The sequence below is a fragment of the Sciurus vulgaris genome (genome assembly GCF_902686455.1).
Source record: "Sciurus vulgaris genome assembly, chromosome: 9".
NCBI lineage: Eukaryota > Metazoa > Chordata > Mammalia > Rodentia > Sciuridae > Sciurus > Sciurus vulgaris.
Window position 1 is genome coordinate 246,949 of NC_136469.1, and position 13,573 is coordinate 260,521.

Genomic DNA, 13,573 nt, shown 5'->3' on the forward strand with positions numbered 1-13,573 from the left:
GATCTTTTGAAATGATCTTAGTTGGGAGAATATATGTTGATGATAAAAGAAGATCTTTCCACTTAGAGAATGAGTGACTACTGGATCTTGATTTCAGTGTTCACCATGGCTGACAGATTCTACTCCTAACATCCCCAAAAAGAGGCCTTTCACATGTCTTAGTCATAATGTGAAAATTTATGACTAAGTTTTAAATGGTAAAATAAAATGACAGTCTGTTTAATGACTATCTCTATGTCTTTTTTAGTTCTGTCTTTGGTAAAATAATACCTGATAAAAACTTTGTTTTGTATAAATTTCATGAATGTGTGTACATACCTATTTATTGTATGTTGCATTTACATATGTACTTTTGTCAATATATTATGGACAAGGTGCCAAAATCAGCATATTGATAAAATAACACATAAATTTATAACAAAGTGAATTCTAATGACTTTCAGTTCACTTGATTAAATTTAGTTAGATAATATTTTTTATGTTTTTAAATTTACTAACCAACCCACTTTGCTTGGTGGTCTAACAATATAGAGTTGGTCTCTATAAAATCATTAATATATGTCTTTTGTTTCTAGTTTTTTTTTTAATTAAAAGGTAACATAAAATGTTAAGTAGGTAGATGATATCTTAATTTTCCTGGGTAGCATACATAATTTCATGGATAACTTAGATTTAACAATAGTGGAATGTTTATAAATATATTTCTCAAAGAGACATCTGATTAATTTGCAACTGCTCCTTACAAATTCAAGTCTTTTTGGCTTCTTAAATTGCATAAGACAACAGATTTGGTTCTACCAAATGGGTTTTATTAAAATGTTGGTATATTGAAAAACAATTTAAGATTTTTTTGGTGGAATTAGGTTTTCAATAAAAACAAAGCAATTAAGACAATTCTAAATACATATGTTGTTCTATATATGAAAGTTTTATCTTTCAATTAAAGTATAATAAAGAATAAAGTGCATTACTTCATTGAATAAAACTATATTTGTCTAACTTCATTAAGCTTATATTGCTTAATTGAGAATGTAAATTTTAAAAGGAGGTCAACTTCAAAAAAGAGAGAAATAAAAACACTATAGGTATGAAATGTACTTTTTGTAAAAAATTAAAAGATGTTTTCAATGAGAAGGCATTTTGAATTGTAGTGTAATGTTTTTGATATAATGTCCAGGAGAAAAAGAGAAACAACCCTAAGGATGTAAACATTAAGTATTTGTTACTGAAAACTGGATCCTTTTCACTCGTGCCAGCACAATAATAAAGACATGGTTTTGAGAAAAAAGGAAAATAAATTCTATTGTTCCACTGTTAGCTACATAGGTTGCTGAGACTGCACCAGTAATGGATATATTAAAATCACAGATGTTATGCAGACTATACACATTCTACTTATAGCAAATATACATTCACACATACACACACACACACACACATGCATATATATATACATATATACACATATATACATATATATGAGAGACAATATGATGCAGTTTTTCTAGTCACTCCCAATCTGACTATGCTTACTATGTAGTCAATCTCTATCAGATTAATGCAGTAATTAGAAACACTCTGATAAATGAATCATTTTACCTCAATCTGTAGCATTTTCCACACATGAGATTTTTGATGGCACCCTGTATTCACTCATAAAACCAGTATATATAATCTCACTAGCACAGTATTTAGGGCCTGTGTAACATTTTTTTCATTACTGGGTATTGAACTCAGTGGCACTCTATCAATAATACACATTTCCAGGAGTGTACTGTATTTTATTTAGAGACAGGGTCTCACTGAGTTGCTTAGCACCACACCATTGCTGAGGCTGAACTTTTGATCCTCCTGTCTCAGTCACCCAAGCCACTTCACCTGGCTGGCCTCCCTAACCTCTAAAAATGGAAAAGCATCTATGACCTATGTGACTTTTATGATCTCTAACATCCTAGATAATTTGAAGAACCTCAATATTTTATACATAAACTTGATTATCTGAGTAACCTAAAGGACATGAGTAATTCTATCAAGGGATTAATCAACTTATTACATTACACCTACCATAGTGTAATATTTTATCTATGACTATTTTCACATTATTAAACATATGAGATATTGGGGGGACACCTAATATCAAGCAATAATACTGCAGTCCAAATCCCAAAACCTCATGAAAATTTCACAATGAAAATTAAATTAGTCCACTTGGTGTGATGGCACACATCTATGAGGATCATGACTTTAACAAAGCCTAACAGTGAGGCCCTAAGCAATTCAGTGGAACCCTTTCTCTAAATAAAATACAAAATAGAGCTGGGTATGTGACCCAGCGGTTGAGTGTCTCTGAGTCCAATACCTGGTATCCTGCCAAAATATATGTACTCCTTTTCTAAGAGTCCTCATATTCTTAAGTGTTTCATCACTGACAAAAGTCCAAGTCCAAAGACTTCTCTGAGACTCAGGGAAAATATTTTAGATGAATGCCACTAAAAATCAAACATTACATATATCCAATATGTAAAGGTACAGAATATGCATTTCCATGTGAAGAAATAGGGGCATTGAAAGATGGGATAGGACCAAAGCAAGACCAAAATCCAGGGTAAAAAATGAATCCTATAACTACACATTCAGTATCCAAGTTCACAGGAATCTCAACCCTGACACACTTTGCCTTGCCTCCCAGTTCTTCCTTTGAAATATCACTGGAATCTTTTGTAACCTCCTGACTCCAGCAATCTCCAACCCTGCTAACCCACCACCAGCACTAGGTTGCTGCCAAATTCTGTGTCTTCTCTATCATTGGCCAAGCCTCCTGGGATTACAACTACAGCATTCTCTCAGAGGCTGATTGGCTCAGCACAGTGAGGTATTGGAACCTGCAGGGACACTATAAATCTACAGGGGGAAAACTGCAATACCTTGGATTTGTACTGCTAGAACAGAAGATACATGAACAGCATGAACAAACAAGTGAAGACTGTATCCCAAACAAACTTTGATGCTATAGCATTGGAAATCAATGACAGCATGGTAGGAGAAATGTCAGAAATGAAGTTCAGAATACACATAATTAAAATGATCTCAGAAACAAAGGATGAGATAAGAGAGAAAATGCAGGGAATGAATGATTGCACCATTAAACAGTTAAAAGAACAAATGTGAAGCAAAAGAGCATTTCAACAAAAAGTTAATTCTGAAAAAAAAAAACTCAGAAATCCTTGAAATGAAGGAAAGAAGAAATCAAATTAAAAATTCAATAGAAAGCATAATCAACAGACTAGATAACTTGGAAGAGAGAACATCAGACAATGAAGGCAAAATATTTAGTCTTGAAAACAAAGTTGACTAAACAGAAAAGATGGTAAGAAATAAGAATAGGACCTCCAAGAATTGTAGGGTATCATGAGAAAATCAAATTTAAGAATTATTTGGATTGAAGAAGGCACAGAGATACAAACCAAAGGAATGAAAAACCTATTCAATAAAATAATATCAGAAAATTTCCCAAATCTTAAGATGAAATGGAAAATCAAATACAAGAGGGTTACAGGACACCAAATGTACAAAATTACCATAGATCCATACCAAAGCACATTATAATGAAAATGTCTAACATATAAAAAATATAGAATTTTAAAGGCTGTAATAGAAAAGCAACAGATCACATGCAGAGGGAAACAAATAACAATATCAGCAGATTTCTCAGCCCAGACCATAAAAGCTAGAAGGACTTGGAACAACATGTTTCAAACCTGGACTTAAAATGGATGCCACCCAAGAATCGTATACCTAGCAAACCTTACCTTCAGATTTGATGATGGCATAAAATCCTTTCATGATAAACAAAAGTTAAAAGATTTACAAATAGAAATCCTAAACTAAAGAACATTCTCAGCAAAATATTTCATAAGGAGGAAGTGAAAAACAACAATGCAAGTCATCAAAGGGACAAACTACCCTAAAGGAAAAGTCAATAAGGAAGAAACCAAGTCAAGTTAAAAAAAAAAGCCAAAATGACTGAGTACAAGTCATATCTCAATAATAACCCTGAATATTAATGGCCTAAACTCATCAATCAAAAGACACACACTGACAAACTGGATTAAAAAGAAAGACCCTCCAATTATGATGCCTTCCAGAGACTCATCACATAGAAAGAGATATCCACAGTCTAAAGGCAAAAGGATGGGAAAACTCATATCACGCACAGAGACTTATTAAACATGCAGGGGTTCCATCCTATCAGATAAAGTTGAGTTCAAGCCAAAGTCTGTCAGAAGGGATAAAAAAGGACCTTGCACAATGTTTAAGGGAAGCATAAATCAGCAAGTCATAATAATCATATGTATTTATGCCCCAAACAATTGAACATCCGTGTATGTCAGACAAATCCCTCTCAATTCCAGGAATCACATAGACCACAATAAAATAATACTAGGTCATTATAACACACTTCTGTCACCATTGGACACATCTTCCAAACAAAAATTGAAGAAACATAGACCCCGATAACAAAACCAAATTTTAGACTTAAAAGACAAATATAAAATATTCCATTCGTCAGTGATTGAGTATACTTTCTTCTCAGCAGCACATAGATCCATCTCCAAAATAGACCATATGTCACAAAGCTACTCTTAGCAAATACAAAAAATAGAGACACTACTTTTTATTCTATCAGATCATGATGAATAGAAATTAGAAATCAATGATAAAATAGATAACAGAAACTACTCTAACACCTGGAGACTAAATAATATGCTATTGATTGATGCATGGATAACAGAAGACATCAGGGAGGAGATACAATAAATTTTAAATGTAAAGGAGAATAACAATACAACATATGAAAATCTCTGGGTTGCTATGAAAACAATACTAAAAGGAAAATTATTTGCATGGAAACATTCAGAAAAAGAATAAAAAGTCATAAAATATGACCTAACATTACTGCTCAAAGTCCTACAAAAAGAAGAACATATAAACACCAAAATTAGTAGAAGAAAGGAAATAATTAAAACCAGAGCTGAAATCAATAAAAACTGAAATAAAAGAAACAATTCAAAAAATTGACAAAAACAAATAAGTAGTTGGATCCTTGAAAAGTAATTTTGAAAATCTATACTCCACCAAAATAGAAGGCATCCACAGGTTTCTAGAGACATATGATCCACCGAAACTGAATCTGGAGTACATACACAATTTAAACAGAAAATAAAATAGAAGAAGCCATCAAAAGCCTATCAACAAAAAAAGTCCAGGACCATATGGATTCTCAACTGATTTCTACAAGACCTTCAAAGAAGATCTAATTCCAATACTCCTCAAAATATTCCATGAAATTGAAAAGGAGGGAACCCTTCCAAACTCATTCAATGAACCAAGTATCACCCTGACACCAAAATCATTTAAAGACACATTAAGGAAAGAAAACTTCATACACTATCTCTAATGAACATAGATGAAAAAATTCTTAACACTATTTTAGCAAATCCCATACAAAAACATATTAAAAAGAGTGCACCATGAAAAAGTGGGTTTCATCCCAGGGATTCAAAGTTGGTTCAGCATACAGAAATCAATAAATTTAATTCACCATATCAACAGATGAAGTGTTAAAAAATATATGATTATTTCAGTAGATGCAGAAAATGTATTTGATAAAATACAACATCCACTCATGCTCAAAATACCAGAAAAAATAGAGATAGTAGGATCATACCTCAAAATTGTGAGTTATTTATGCTAATCCCATGGCCGACATCATTTTAAATGGAGAAAAGCTGAAAGCATTGACCCTGAAAACAGGAACAAGGCAGGGATGACTTCTTTCACCACTTCTATTCAACATCCTACTTGAAACACTAGCCAGAACAATTAGACAGAATAAAGAAATTAGAGGGATACAATAGGGAAATAAGAACTCACAAACTATCACTATTTGCCAATGACATGACTCTATATCTTTAGGATCCAAAAAATTCCTCCAGATAACTTACAGAACTCATAAATGAATTTACTAAAGTAGCAGGATATAAAATCAACACTCAAAGATTTAATGTATTTTTATTCATAATCAATGAATCCTCTGAAAGAGAAATTAGAAAAAAAAAATCCCATTCACAATAGTCTCAAAAATAAAATATTTGGGAATCAATCTAGCAAAAGAGGTGAAAGACCTCTACAAATGAGAACTACACAGCAATAATTAATGAAATTAAAGAATGCCTTAGAAGATCAAAAGATCTCCCATGTTCTTGGATAGGCAGAATTAATATTATCAAAATTACGATCCTACCAGAAGTACTGTAAAAATTCAATGCAATTCCAGTTAAAATCCCAATGATGTACCTCATAGAGATAGAGAAAGCAATAATGAAGTTCATTTGGAAGAATAAGAAACCCATAAAGGCCAAAACCAACCTCAGCAAAGGATGAGCTTGCTAATGAAGAACAAAGCAGGTAGTATCACAATGTAAGCACTTCAACTATACTACAGAGCAATAGTAACAAAAGTGGCATGGTAATGGCACCAAAATAGACAGGTAGACCAATGGTACAGAATAGAGGACACAGAGACAAATCAACAAATACAGTTATCTTATACTAGACAAAGTGCAAAAAACATACAATGGAGAAAAGATAGCCTCTTCAAAAAATTGACAAAAAATGGTGATGGGAAAACTGTAAATTCAGAGGCAGCAAAATGAAATCAACACTATCTCTCATCCTGCACAAAATTCAACTCAAAATTGACCAGGAACCTAGAAATTAGACCAGAGACCCTGCAATAAATAGAAGGAAGAGTAGGCCCAGATTTTCTTTATGTCAGCTTAGGCCCAGAGTTCTTCAACAAGACAACTAAAGCACAAGAAATATAACCATGAATTAATTAATGGGATAGATTTAAACAAAATCGCTTTCTCTCAGCAAAGAAAAAAATTTTAAAAAATGTGAAGAGAGAGCGTACATTGTTCGAGAAATCTTTTCCACTTTCACTTGAGATGGAGCACTAATCTCCAGAATTTATAAAGAACTCAGAAAACTTTACACCAGGAACACAAATGACCCAATCAATAAATGGGCTAAATAAATGAGCAGACACTTCATAGATCTACAAGCAATCAACATATGTATAAAAAAAAGTTCAATATCACCCTAGTAATAAGAGAAATGCAAATAAAAAGTACCCTAAGATTTTTCCTTATCCCAATTAAAAGATTTATTATCATTAATACAAGCAGCAATAGGTGTTGGCAAGGATGTGGGAAAAAAGGTACACTTATACATTGTTGGTGGGGTTGCATATTGGTGCAGCCACTCTGGAAAGCAGTATGGAGACTCCTTAGAAACCTTGGAATGGAACCATAATTTGACCCAGCTTTACATCTCCTTAGTCCATACCCAAAGGTCTTAAAACTAGCATACTACAGTGATGCAGCTATATCAATGTCTATAGCAGCTCAATTTACAATAGCTAGATTGTGAACCCATGTATATGCCCTTGAATAGATGAGTGGATAAAGAAACTGTTATTTGTACAAAATGGAATATTATACAGCCATAAAGAAAATTAAAATTATGGCATTTGAAGGTAAATGGATGGAGCTGAAGAATAACATACTAAGTGAAAAAAGCCCATTACAAAAATCCAAAGGCCAAATGATTTCTCTGAGAAGCAAATAGTGATACATAATGTGGGAGGAGCAATGGAGGAATTAAGGATTGTATAGAGGATAATGAGGTGAAGGGAGGAGGCAGGAGAAGGAGAAATAGTAGAAAGGAAAAAAACATCATTACCCTATTTATATATGTGATTACACAAACACACTGTGACTCTACCTCATGTACAACCAGAGAAACAAAAATTGTACCCATTTGTGTACAAATAATCAAAATAAAAATTAAAGAAAGGAATCACAAGGAAAAATTCTAAAACATGGTCAATATTCATTCTCACCCATGAATAAGATTTTTAAAAGTTAAAAAAGTAGTGTGTGGCAAAGGAAAGGGAATTCATCTGGATACATCATACCAGGAAGGAGGGAGGGAGGCTAGAGAGGGAAAGAGGGAAAGGGAGAGAGAGAGAGAGAGAGAGAGAGAGAGAGAGAGAGAGAGAGAGAGAGAGAGAGAGAAAGAAACCTGCCTGGAACAAAATATATATGCAAAAGGGAAACCCCAAACTATCAAGTTTCTCTAGCCACAACCTACCTGCCTACAATTACCATCTATTAATTACCATCTATTATTTAATGTACTGATTATATTAAAGCTGCTATAACCCAATAGTTTCACTCTTGCATTTTCTTATAAGCTTTTGGGGATTCCTAATCCTAAACCATAGCAGATGCTAACCCAATCCAAGAGGTTACTCCAGTCATACATTCTACAAATATATAGAAGTTATGCAGGTTTAAAGCCTATTCAGGATATGGAGCATGCACACGGAATAGATTTTGCACATGTGAGAGTTGCTACACAGCTGAGTGGTAATCAGGTCACGAATTTTATAGGTCATACTGGCTATGGAGATCATAGAGGTTTAAAAGGCCAGAGATCACAATCAAGACACAGAGGCTATGCAGGCATTAGAGAATACTGTGGACATATATATTGCACAGGTCATAGGGGCAAAACTTATAAAACCTATACAGATCATATGGGCTACTCAGACAGATGTGCAGTTCATAGAGGCTAAACTTGTCAGAGAAAAAGCTCAGGTGATAAAGTCCACACAGCTTGTAGAGATTATATGGTTTAAATAGGAAATTTAAATCATGGAGGATACAAAAATCACAGTGGTTACAGAGATCAAAAAGGTTACACAGGTCATTTATTCTACTCACCATATACATATAATACAGGTCATACAGGCAATATAAATTATGCTGGTCATAGGGGCTTTGTTGGTGAAATATGCAACTCCAGTCTTATATGCAGGTCATTGTGTCCACTTAGTTTTATTTAGGCTAATAAGGTCCAATAAGCTATGTGTATCATTTGGGCTTGTCAGAGTGTAAAGGCTACAAGTGTCTTAGTATTACTCTGGTCATAGAAGCTATGAAGTTCATTGGGGACAATAAGGTTGTTTAGTTTCCTCAATTCAGAAAAGGTACATAGGTCATTGAGAATGTTCAGGAATTATATGGTAATCAGGTCTTAGATGCTATGTGTGTCAAAATGAATCGCTGACTTTTGTTACTACATAGGTCACAGAAGCCATTCGAGTCATGGAGACTTTGTAGTTTTTAGAGACTCTTGTAAACATAGAGGCTACTTACACAGGACAGTCATCGTACTGGTAATACACAACAAGTTAGTCATATAAACGTATCAGGTTATTGAGGGTACTAAACAATAAAAGTTATTCATGTCATATAGCACATTCAGGTCACAGAGGCTACTCGGATCATAGTATCTCATAGATAATAAATGTTATTCATGTCATTTAGGCTACCTAAACCATAAATGCCATACAGGTCTTAATTTCTGCATAGGAATTAGAGTCTATTCATTTCTTAGAAGCTATGCAGAAGACATAGAGGCTATAGAGAGATAAAGTTTACAGGCATTTGTAGATTCAGACCATAGATAATTCAGAGGAATAGTTACTGTGCATGTAGAACACAAATTATAATTTTGTACAGGTAATAGAAGATATCTAGTTCAGAGTCACCTCAGTATTAGAGGATAAAAATAGCCAAATGAATACTGAATACATATAAGCAACTGAGGTCTTTTAGACAAATCAAGTCATACACACTACACAGGTCATAGATGCTGCTTGGGCCATAGAGGCCAGTGAGGCCATAGAAGTTATGTGCAATACTGAGATTTTTCAGGGCACACCTATGCACATAAAATTCAGGTTATGCACATTCTACGTGTTCCTCATTATGTAAAATCTACACAGGCCATAAAGAGTATTAAGGTTATCTAGGAAACTTGTATCCTAAAGGATACTCAGGTCATAGAGTCTGCGCAGATTATAATTGTGGAGATTGTCATAGATGTTCTGCTTCTTATGAAGCAATGCAGGTCTGATCTTAGAGGTTACTGAGTTTCCAGGTGTTTTTCAAGTCATGGAAGATACACAGGTAATATTTCCTCCTCACAGGTTCTAGAATCTAAGACTGAATAAGATACAAAAGTCATAGAGGCTATGTAGGTCATAGAGGCTACCCAGGCCTTACATGCTAGAAAAACTATACAGGATTATTCTTCTGTCCTAGAGGCTATGTGGGACACAGATGATACTCAGGCCATAGGGCTTATAAGTCATAGAATATTTCCCATGCCATGAAGCTTATGAAGGGATAAGAACTGAACATAACATAGAAGTTTAAGATGCTTTCCTGACTCAAGATACCACTCAAGCCTAGAAGAAATCAGGTTACTGAAGCTATTCAGGCACTAAGAAATAAACAGTTCATAGAGACTGCACAGGTTTTATGTGTTATGCTAATGAGAAAGGTTATTCTAGTAGTTGAGGCTATGTAAGTCACACAGATTATGTTGTTAATAGATAAGACTGAGTTCCAAGAGGCTGTTCAGGTCATGGAATGTATGGAACAAGTACAGGTCTCTGCAGACACAGATGCTACATATGTCGTAGGGGCTACTCAGGACATAGAGACTTCATATGTAAAAAAGCTTTGCAAGTCATCAAGGCTAAATGTCACAGAGGTTACTCAAAATTTAGATGCTACATAGGTCATAGAGGCTACTCATATTCTAGAGCATATGAAGTTCACATAAGCCACTAAGGTCATTAAAGTATTCTGGTCACAGAGGCTAAACAGATCATAGAGTCTTTGCAGTGAATAGAGACTATGATGGTCATAGAGGTCATACAGGTTATAGGGGTTCAAAGGTCATTTAATTTAGTCAAACCATAGAGGAAACACAAGTTATTTAGTCTATTTTAGTCATAAAGGTAAAAAAGGTCACAAAGTGCATGATATACAGGATACTCAGTCCACATAAGACGGCATTAGGGCATCTCAGGAATTGGCAAGATCACACTTAACTCAGAAACAAGAGTATTAATGTAAAAATCCCTTTGAGAGGACACCATGGACACCCTGCTTATGAGGGGACCACGGATATTTTTTAACAATGCTATGACATTCACAACATTCAGAAGTTGATACAGTTGCAGTACCAGGAGGATTTGTTACTGCCTGAGATGTTGCAAAACTTGAAATCAACATTGTTTTTCCGATTTTGCATGAATGTAATATTATGGAGTTTGAGGATCATGGAGGTTTCCACTGAAATCTCAGTGGGAGACCTGGGACACCAGGCAAAGTGATGGAGTGTCAAAAACTCTGCTAGATGCTTCTGAAAGGGTGATGCATGAAGATGTGAAAAGAAAACAGAAACTTAGGTGAGGACTCCCAAGATTAAAAAATGCTTATAATATGAAACATCTATTTAGGAAAAACTGTAAAAATTGAACAAGAACCATGGCAAGAGAAAGGCCTTGTGGGGTGCAACCAGGAAAGCTATAGTGTAGAAGCTGCACAGTTCTTTGTAGAGAACAGCACAATGTCATGTGCCCACATCCTGGATGTGGAATTATGGTCTTGTTTCTCCAGCTGAATTTTATTCCTTTTTTGAGGGGAGGGAGTACCAGGGTTGGAACTCAGGAGCACTCAACCAATAAGTCACATCCCAAGCACTATTTTATATTTTATTTAGAGACAGAATCTGGCCAAGATGCTTAGTGACTCACCATTGTTGAGGCTAGTTGTGCATTCACTATCCTCTTGCCTCAGCCCTCCAAGTCTCTGGGATTGCAAACATGCGCCACTATGCCAAACTTTTAGTCTTATTTTGGTCCATCCTTTCTTTAGTTTTGTTTTGTCTCATTCTTTCTTTATATATTGCTTTATCTCCCTTGGTAAATGTAAATGTTTACATTTTGTCATTATATACTGGATATATTTAAATGGCTTTTGGTTTTCACTGTAATGTGTGCTGAGGGTACACCTTGAGGTTCAGAAAACTTTGGACTTGGAATACTGAAACTTTTATAATTATGCAGACTCCGAAAATGGACTAGAAGTACTTTGCCCTGTGAGATGGGTATAAGCTTGTTGGGGATCAAGAGTGGAAAGTTAAAAACAGTTCATTTATTTTGGGAAAGAACCCAAACATAGAATTGAGGGACTAGAAGGAACAGGTAAAAAAAGGGTGTCTTAACTCAGGTTCCTTACAAGTAGACTCTGAGATGGGTATTTTGTCAAATAATTGAAGATTTATCCTCAGGAGATAGCAGTGAGGAAACAAGGAGGCAGCATGGCCAGAGAAGAAGCCAAACAGATGTGACTTCAACTGGAGTCCATTCTTGGTATAAGCACACAAGGAGTTCTGAAACATAAATGGCCCACAAAGTTGCTCCTTTGTCAATTTTAGTTGCTCACTATAGATGAAGTCTTGCAAGTCTGTGATCCTAGCTATTTAGAAGACTGAGGCAAGAGGATCACATGTTCAATGCCATCCTGGGCAACTTAGTGAGACCCTGTCTCAAAATAAAAAAAATAAAAGTTTGGGAATGTAGCTCAGTGGTAGAGTGCTTGCCTATCATGCACAAGACCTTGGATTCAATTCACATCTCTGTAGGAAACAAAAAGATGGTGGAGGTAGGTGGGGTCATTTGGTTACTGGTTATAGATTGCTCTTGGCAAAGAGTAGGGGAACCTCTTAGGTATTTCTGGGGAAAGTGGCATGCCTCAAAGGAGAGTTGATTACTCAGAGTTGGAATTCAGCTGTGAGACCTAAGTAACTGGGGTCTGGGTGTGTGAATCCACTATAAATAATCTTGTTGAGAGACTAAGAGTTCATGTGCAAGACCCATTTGGAAAATTAGTAAAAATTTAGGAAGATTTTTCAAAATTAAAAATGTCTGGGAAATAGTTCAATGGGGTCAATTCCTAGCACTTCAAAAAAGTTTGCTTGAACAGGCTTGGAAGAGCATGTGTTTGAACAAGATAGGAAAAGCATTACCTTCCATTTCCCACTACCAAAGGGTTATTCTGGGGTTATTAATTCTCTTGCATTTCCATCCTGGTAGTCTCTTCCCACTACTCAGTGTATCAGAAAGCCATGGCATAGAAAATTGGGATACTTAGTGCAGCTCAGGCAAGATGGCTTCTACAATAATGTCCAGAGTAAAGGCAAGAATGGAAGATGTGAGATGGGCCACAAGACATGTCCAATACTTTAATCAAGCTTTCTTAGGTTCTTGGAGACTATAGCTAATCTGTTCTGTTCCCATGGGAAGTCCTGCCAGGAACTTTCAGGGAGCTCCTCTTACATAGAACTATGCATAGTATGATCCATTTCAATTAGGCAGGTCTTGTGGCCTTACAGACCCACATTACATGATGACATTGTCTATCTAGTAGATTCAGACATCGGAGACCAGACTTGGAAAGCACAGATCTAATTTTACTTAGGATTGTACAAGACATATATGGACACATTATACAATCAGGTTAACATGCTTGTTAAAACACAACAGAACCAACCTATAGGTAAGCTATACATCATACTAAAGTAA